This window comes from Marmota marmota, unplaced genomic scaffold, assembly GCF_001458135.2.
Source record: "Marmota marmota marmota unplaced genomic scaffold, marMar, whole genome shotgun sequence".
Classification (NCBI taxonomy): domain Eukaryota; kingdom Metazoa; phylum Chordata; class Mammalia; order Rodentia; family Sciuridae; genus Marmota; species Marmota marmota.
This window is the reverse complement of record NW_025999863.1, coordinates 45,494-54,540: the sequence shown is the minus strand read 5'-3', so window position 1 is coordinate 54,540 and position 9,047 is coordinate 45,494.

Sequence of the window (9,047 nt, the reverse complement as noted above, 5' to 3'; positions counted from 1 at the left end):
CCTGGAGCACACTTCTCCTCAGAGCCACCTGAGGGAGACGCCTGGCTTGGGGACCCTTGTCATGCATCTCCCTCAGGTGGCTCTGAGGAGAAGTGGGTCATGCCTCCAGGGAGGACTGGAGCTCACTGAAGGCAGCCTGGCTGGGAGCCCTACTCTTTCCTTCAGTATTTTTCATTGAGGCTCAATATGTAGCAGCACCTCCTTAGGCTGTGCCCCTCGTCATCATAACCCAGGGACCCTGTATAGCTTTTGAAGACCTGGCAGGAAGGAAGGAGGCGTGCTGAGGGAGGGTTCTGAGCCTAAGGGGAGGGGGCCCTAGTGCACTCCATTATTTGTTTCCGTAACATTTTAATGATTTATTTTATCTTTCAGTGTTAATGTAGTAGGAAAATATTGAAAAATTCAAAAGTACATGTGTTAAGCCCACTAAATTATTTAGGTTCAAATTGATTATTTATAACAAACTCATTAAATTATATTTAATTTATTAAGAATTTTTTCCATGGCATCTATGGAACTAAACTCATTAACCACATTTTTCTTTGCCTGAGAAAGTCAGAGTTTGATTGGCAGTACATGTATCTTTTTTTTTTAATTTTTTAGTTGTAGTTGGACACAGTACCTTTATTTTACATATGTATTTTTATGTGGTGCTGATGATTGAACTCAGTGCCTTGCACGTGCTAGGTGAGTGCTCTACTGCTGAGCCACAACCCCAGCCCCACATGTCTCCTTTTCCCTCTTTTAAAAAATGCTTTTATTAGTGCATTTAGTTATACATATTAGTGGGGTCCGTATTGACAAAAGCAGACATACATGGAATATAATTTTGTTCATTTCATCCCCAGTGCTTCTACTTTCTTCTTTTCCTCCCTCCCCTACTCCCCCTCCTCCATTGGTCTTTCTCTATTTATTTATTGTTTTAAATTGGTGCTTTATAGATATGCACGAAGGCAGAGTTCACTGTTTTATTCATTTATGTACATACATCCTTTGGTCAATTTTGTTCCTCAGTTTCTCCCTTTTCCATCCCTCCTTTCTCCCTCTGTACTGCCTTATATTCCACTGACCTCCCTTTTATCTTCATGGGATCACCCCCTTTTATATTTCCTTATTTCTCTCTAGTTTCTGCATATGAGATAAAGCATTTGACACTTGACTTTCTGAGTCTGGCTTATTTCATTTAGCATGATGTTCTCTAGTTTCATTTATTTACCAGCAAATGTGATAATTTCATTATTCTTTGTGGCTAAGTTGTTGTGTATTTATATCATATTTTATTTATCCATTGTCTGTTGATAGCCACCTGGGCTGGTTCCATAGCTTGGCTGTTATGAATTGTGGTGCTGTAAATATTGATGCGGCTGTATCACTATCCTGTGTTGATTTTAGTTCTTTTGGATAAATACCAAGGAGTGGGACAGCTGGGTCATATGGTAGTGCATTCCTAGTTTGTGAGGAATTTCTACACTGCCCTCCAGAGTAGTTGCACTAGGCTGCAGTCCCACCAACAGTGTGTGAGTGTGCCTTTCCCCACATCCATGCCAGAGATTGTAATTAGTTGTGATCTTGATGTTTGCCATTCTGACTGGAGTCAGATAAAATCTCAAGGTAGTTTTGATTTGCATTTTCCTGATTGCTAAGGATGTTGATTTTTTTCACATATTTGTTGAATTCTTTTGAGAAATGTCTGCTTAGTTCTTTTGTCCATTTTTAATTGAGTTATTAATTTTTTGGTGTTGTTTTGAGTTTTTATATTTTGGATATTAATCCCCTGTTGGAAGAGTAACTGGCAAAATTTTTCTCCCATTCTGTAGGCTCTCCTTTCCCTTTGTTTCCCCTTGCCTAATCCAACATAACTCTATTCTTCCCTAGCGCCGCCCTCCCCAACATTATGAATTAGCATCTGCATATCAGAGAAAACGTTGGCCTTTGATTTTTTGGAATTGGTTTATTTCACTTAGCATGATATTCTCCAGCTCCATTCATTTACCATCAAATGCCATCATTTCATTCATCTTTAAGGCTAAATAATTGTAATACTGTGGGTTGAGCCCAGGACTTCATGCATCCTAGGTAAGTGCTCTACTACTGAGCAACACCCTCAGTTCTTTTTTTTTTTTTTTAAACATATTTATTTATTTATTTATTTTTTTAATATTTTAATATTTATTTTTTTTTAGTTTTCGGCAGAAACAACATCTTTGTATGTGGTGCTGAGGATCGAACCCGGGCCGCACGCATGCCAGGCGAGCGCGCTACCACTTGAGCCACATCCCCAGCCCCCCTCAGTTCTTTTTTTATTTTGAGACATGGTCATGCTAAATTGCCCAAGCCAGCCTCAAACTTGTAATCCTTCTGCCTCAGTCTCCCTAGTAGCTGGGGTTACATGCATGGGTCACTTTGCCTGGTTCCTCTCCTCTTTCAGCATTATGTAGTGAATATTTTCCACTTCCCCAGCACCTTAAGGCAACTGAAACAGAGCGGGTAGTTGTGGCAAGTGGCCTAGGGACTATGGATTCAGGGTGGCTGCACAATGGTGGATGGCGAGTTAGGCAGGCTGCCACTGCCTCTGCCCAGCTTCATCCTCAGTTTCCCCTGGGAGGGATGTAGGGCTAGAAGACTGGCGCTTGAGCTGCTCTGAGCTAGTGATGACCAATGCCACTACTACTTACCATCCTGGTCCCTCCTGACCTTCCTCCAGACCCCACCCCACTGGGCTAGGATGAATAGCCTCCCCTGCTGCCACATCTTGGTATGCCAATTGGCAGTATGTTTTTAATGGCACACAAAATAATGTGTATTATGTAAAAATTGACATAAGGCATTGGATGAAATATCTTAACTGTATCAGGCTTTGATATACCATAAAATAAATTTAGGAAAGTCACCTATTTCTTTTTTCTCTAGATTATGAGCATTTGAAGTAAAATCAGGATTTTGTTAAAGGTCAGGTAACACTCAGCTGTGAGCCCCACGATCCTGGAGTCTTTTCCAGTGGAATAGTAAGCACCAATCTAAGCATGCCTATGCTAATTGATTGACTTATAGTTTCCTTAATTTAAAGTCATTTTGCACTGTCCGTATTTACTAGGAAATCCTCCATGTCCTACAGCTTTCAGTTCTATGCAGTAGTTTTCTCCTATTCAACTTTTAAATTTTTGTCTTTCTAGTTTTCTACAGAATTCTTAATCCTGTGAACTTCTGCTGCTGTTCATCAGCAATATTTTAAAAACATACTTTTAACTTACTTTAAAAAAATTTTTTTAATTGTTGATGGACCTCATTTTATTCTTTTGTCTGTATGTGGTGCTGAGAATCAAACCCAGTGCCTCACACATGTGAGGCAAGTTCTTCACTACTGAGCCACAACCGCAGCTCAGCTTACTTTGTTTTTGATTGAGAGAATTGTCTTGTTGGAAAATTCTTATGATAATGTTTGATTATTTTAGTTAATTTCTACTTATTAAGATGTCCTTGAAGGTTGGATGTGCAGCTCTATGGCAGAGCACTTGCATAGTAAGTGAGAGGCCCTGGGTTCCATGTTCCATCCCAGCACCCACAAAGAAGATGTCTTTGACAGGACTTAAATGACAGAGATATTCAGAGATATCATAAAAAAAAGCAGGTATCTGCATGTACACACAACACCACAATACCACTTCCAAATTTGGATAAAAGTATTCTAAGCAAAAATTTCAAATCAGTTTTAGAAGATAGAAACAGGATGGTGATATTTTAAATGTCAACTATTGACATTGCATGAAACCACTGTAGATGAAATCTCATGAGGTCTCAAATCACTACAATATAAAAGAGAAAAGTCAGTAGCTGCTTTTAATGATTCAGATACATTTACTGAAAAAAAAAACCCCAAACTATTTTATTTTATTTTTTGGTACTGGGAATCTACCAGGGGTACTTTACCACTGAGGTATACCCTCAGCTTCCCCGCTTTTTTTTTTTCAAAAAAATTTTTTTTTTAATATTTATTTTTTAGTTCTCAGCGGACACAACATCTTTGTATGTGGTGCTGAGGATCGAACCCGGGCCGCACGCATGCCAGGCGAGCGTGCTACCGCTTGAGCCACATCCCCAGTCCCTTAAAAAATTTTTAGTTGTCAGTGGACTTTTATTTCTCATTTGTTTATATGCCATGCTGAGAATCAAATCCAGTGCCTCACACATGCAAGTCAAGTGTTCTACCACTGAGCTACAACTCCAGCCCACTCTCAGCTCTTTTTATTTTTTGAGATGTATCTCACTAAGTTGCTGAGGATCTCCCAAAGTTACTGAGGCTGGCCTTGAACTTGTGATCTTCCTATCAGCCTCCTGAGTTACTGGGGTATAATTACAGGCATGTAATTATACATGCACCTTGCTAAACTCTTTTAAACAGACATTTTATTTTTTTTATTTTTCAAATTTGGAAAGCTTATCTCTATGTCGTATTAAAGTTTTACATTCACCTGAAAGTTCTTATTCCTTGCAAGCAAAGGGATGGGCCTTCTAATGAGCATGATGCTTCATATATTGTCAGGAATTATTGCTGGAGAACTCTATTAAGTGTTTTGTCTCTGTTCCAAACATCATTTAAAAATGTAAAGTTGTGCTTTTGATTTTGGAAATTTGAATTTCTTCTTTTGATTATGTATTTATTAGTACTTGGGGTATTTCATGTGGGAAGTGCTATGATAGCATTTTATTCTAATGTCAGTACCCCTGTGTACTTATAAAGTGGCTTTTAGAATAGAGTTGAGTATATCTTATATCTGTTGGATTAATTAGAAAAGTACATACATTTTTGTTATATTTAAAGGGTTATCATATTTGAATGAGTAGAGGCAGAGGTTAGATATGAGCTAAATTAAGTGCAGGTTTTATTTAATAATTTTAGGGAGGTTGACATAATGACTTCTACCCTGTTCTACACCTGCCATGGTTGTCTATGATCAGATATCTAGCCTGGAGAATTTTTTGCACTGGGGCTTGAACTCAGGGCCTTGAAAATGCTAGGAAAACAGTGAGATACATACATCCTCAGCCCTTTTAAAATTTATTTTTTTGAGACAGGGTCTTGCTAAATTGCTCAGGAGGCCCTCAAATTTGTGATCTTCTGGCCTTAGCCTCCCAAGTAGCTGGGGTAATTGGCCTGTGTAAAAGTGCCTGGTGTGTTCTGGAGGATTTTATGTCAGCATCACATGTTTCCAATGTATGATAATTTCCTAAGCTATATTATATCCATTTTTATTTTTTGAACAGTCAATAAAGACTTTTTTGTTATTTTGGTGGTGTGTGTAATGTGAACATGCTTTGTGATGTGACACTGCTGATCATGATAGTCTAGTTATATTATATAATCCACTGTATGTAGAGTATTTTTATTCTGAGAGTTTCAGCTATGTTTCAGGCCCAACATGTTTTCCTAAGAGCAGTAATTATTCATTTTCTTTTTATTACATAAAAATTTACATGCTGGGGTTTGAACCCAGGGTCTCCTGCATGTTGGGCAAGTGCTATTCCACTGAGCCACATCCCCAGCCCCACAGACCCCATTAGTTATCATTAGCTTAACAACTAGATAGATGTGATAATAAAATCACTTAGAAATTTAACTGAATTTGGAACAATTCGGGAGTTTAGACATCTGATAGCTCCATGTGATTCCTAGAAGGTACAGTATTTTCTCAGATATAGCAACATCTAAGGGCACTCCTGGACTGACTGCCACCTGTGCTTCTCTGGGCTCATGATTTCCTGCAGAACATAATGGAAGAGATGGGTGCTGGTGTCCTTTTAAACTCTTCTGCTCAGAAGCTGTCTCTTATCATGGTCACCAATCCTGTTTCATTTTTCTTTTCTTTGACTATTTGTCCCATTGGCAAATATTTGATTATATTACTGCAAAAGGGTACAGAAACAAAATGAAGACAAGGATTCTTTGGGATAAGTAGCTCAGTTACAGTGAGTAGTTTGCCATTGGAACATATATTCTTTTTTTTTTTTTACAAAGTCACTCTTTTGAGAAGTTCAACAATGTGTTGAAATATAGTCTCTAAGGTGTTAATTTTTTTTCTCTAGTCTAAAGTGATCAAGTTTTTAGAAGGGGAACCCAGGTCTTAGTGACAGCATAAAAATAAAATAATTTTACACCTGTGTGTTATTATTCAACATAAAATCTGTAAAAGAGTCACTTATCTTGAATTATATATTAGTTTGAGTTGTTTAATTTTTATATTATGACTCATTTTTTAAACAATACCTTTATTTTATTAGTTTATTTATTTATCTTTTTATGTGGTACCCAGAAATCGAACCCAGTGCCTCGTGCATGCTAGGCAAGTGCTCTACCACTGAGCCACAACCCCGCCCACTCCCATTTCTTTTTTATTCATGATGAAATATAGAACTAGCCAAGAATGTCAGTTACCAGTAATAAATAATTAAATAAGTAGGTGTTCGACATAATACAGCCATGTCTTAAGGTTTTATTTTAGGTAGTTTTTTCTTTACACAGAAATTGCAAAGAAAGTACAGAGATTTTCCAGGTAGACTGTGTTTTCCCTTGTTTTGACTTAGGTGAGCTATCTCTAAAATGTAAACATCTAAGACCATTTGTCATGAAGAACAAATACTGGTATGCTACAATTAACTGAAGTCCTATTTTCTTTGGATTCTCAGTTCTGCCTCTTCCTGTTCTGGGACCCCATTCAGGACCCCACATGACATTCAGTCCATGTCTTTATAGATTCCTCTTGAGAGTGAACAGTTTCTCTGACCTTCCTTGTTCCGATGTCATTGACAATATTGAGAAGGATCTGTTAGGTATTTTTAAGACTGGGATTTACGTTTTTCTCATATTTAGCCTGGGGCTGTTGGTCTGGGGGAAGCAGGTTACAGGGGTGGAGAGCTGCTCTGCCATCTCAGGCCCTCAAGGTAAATCGTCATTTTACATTGACTGTGCTCACCTGGCTGAGGAAGTGCTTTTCAGGCTTCTCACTGTGAAGTTATTGTTCTCTGCATGTCCACATTGTTTGTATTCTTCTGGAGGAAGTCACTACACAGAGCCCACATTTAAGGAACAGGGAGTTAGCGCTACCTTCTTGATGACTGTGTCTGCCTCAGTTATCTGGAATTCTTCTGAACAAGAAGTTTCAAGTCAACTCTGTTTGTTCATCTATTCAGTCATTTATTTGTCTCACTGTAGACATTGGATAGTTAAGCTGTTGTTCATTATTCCATTCTCTAGAATTTTGTTTTTCAATCTATTCCTGCTTTAGCCATTAGGAGTTCTTTCCATTGGGAGCTCTTTCCATTGTCTCCTATTGCCCTTTAACATATTTTCCGTTTTTTGTCCCAAAGTCCTTTCTTTCTGACCCTTGAAGATAACCCTGACTCAGTCCTAGTGTCAACCACATCTTCAAAGAGCCCTGGATCCTTTTATTAGAAAGTGATATTAAAATCTTTCATCTGGCAACTGAATGTACTCATTGCACCTTGACCCTCATAACTGACAACACAAAGAATATATGTGTTCTAATCTACACACAGCCCCTAATTATAGCTATGTTTATGTGGGACCACCTGTGTATGTATTAAGCTAAGCCTGAGTTTATACTGATTTGCATTCAGTGGATTTTGATCTATTATGATCACTTTGCCATCACCTCTTACTTCTATGTACTTTCTCACCCCAGCAGTGAGAAACCTGGCTCCTAGTTTCTGTCATGTTCCATTATGAGCAATGAATTCATTCTTGTTCCAGATTACAGATTGTGACAAAATAAGAAATACACATTTCACTTCTGCCTCCAGTTCCTGGTGCAGATTCCCCAAATCCTCATATTTCCTGAGTGATAGGGGTGGTAGGAACATCTTTTGTGCTAACATTTGTTCTGTGACCATGTTTTCTTTCTTGAGGCTCCTGTATCTTGCAGAATGTTTCAGCTGATAGGAGGTCTTTTGCCTTAATAAGGACTCTTGGTGGGTCTCTAGAGCAGTGTCAGGATTAAGGATGGTCTTGGGGAAGACCAAGCACTGACGAAAATCTTGCAACTTTCAGTTCCCCACCTAATCTAGGGAAAGAAGCTGGAGATTGAAGTAATAACCCATCAGGCCTAAATGATTAAATCTCCACAATGTCTGTATAAGAAGTGGTTCAGGGAGTTTTGAGTTGCTGAACACCTCCATGCATAGGGAGGGTGGTATACCACAACTCCATGTAGACAGAATTTCCTGCACTGGGGACCCTCCTGGACCTCATCCTGTGCATCTCTTCATCTGAATATAATTTTGACTTTTCTATAATGTCATAAAATGTGGGCTATACAGTGTGTAGCCTCTTCAGCCTGGCTTATTTCACTTAGTGCATCAGGTAGGATTTATCTATGTCTTTGTGTAGGTTGGCAGTGCATTCCTTTTTATTCTGTGTTGGTTGTGCATTCAGCTATGGAAGGACATTCTGACTTATGATCTGATCAGCATTAGTAGAGCTGCTGAGCATAATTACATGCTCATTTTGTTTGGACATGTTTTTTCAAAGCATTTGTCTAAATGCAGATAATTCATAGGCACACTGTTGGGTGACAGAGTAGACTTGATTTGCTTTGGAAAGAACTGGCCACTGTCTTTCAAAGGGGCTGTGACACATGTTCTTCCAGCATTGCCTGAGAGTGTTGGAGTCCTGCATCCTGCAGGTGTTGATGCGCTGCCACTTTTTTAGCAGTTATGATAGTTGTAGCTTGCTATCTCACTATTGTTTTAATTTATGATTCCCTGATGATACATGATGCTGAACATCTCTTTGTATAACTATTTGGCATCTTTGTATTTTCTTTGGCTACATGTCTGTTCAGATATTTACCAATTTTATTTGGGTTTTTAGTTGTTTGTTTTTTTTTTTCCCCAGGGAGGTGGTGGGTACCAGGGATTGAACTCAAGAGCACTTGACCACTGAGCCACATCCCAGTCCTATCTTTTGTATTTTATTTAGAGACAGGGTCTCACTGAATTGCTTAGTGCTTTGCTTTTGCTGAGGCTGGCTTTGA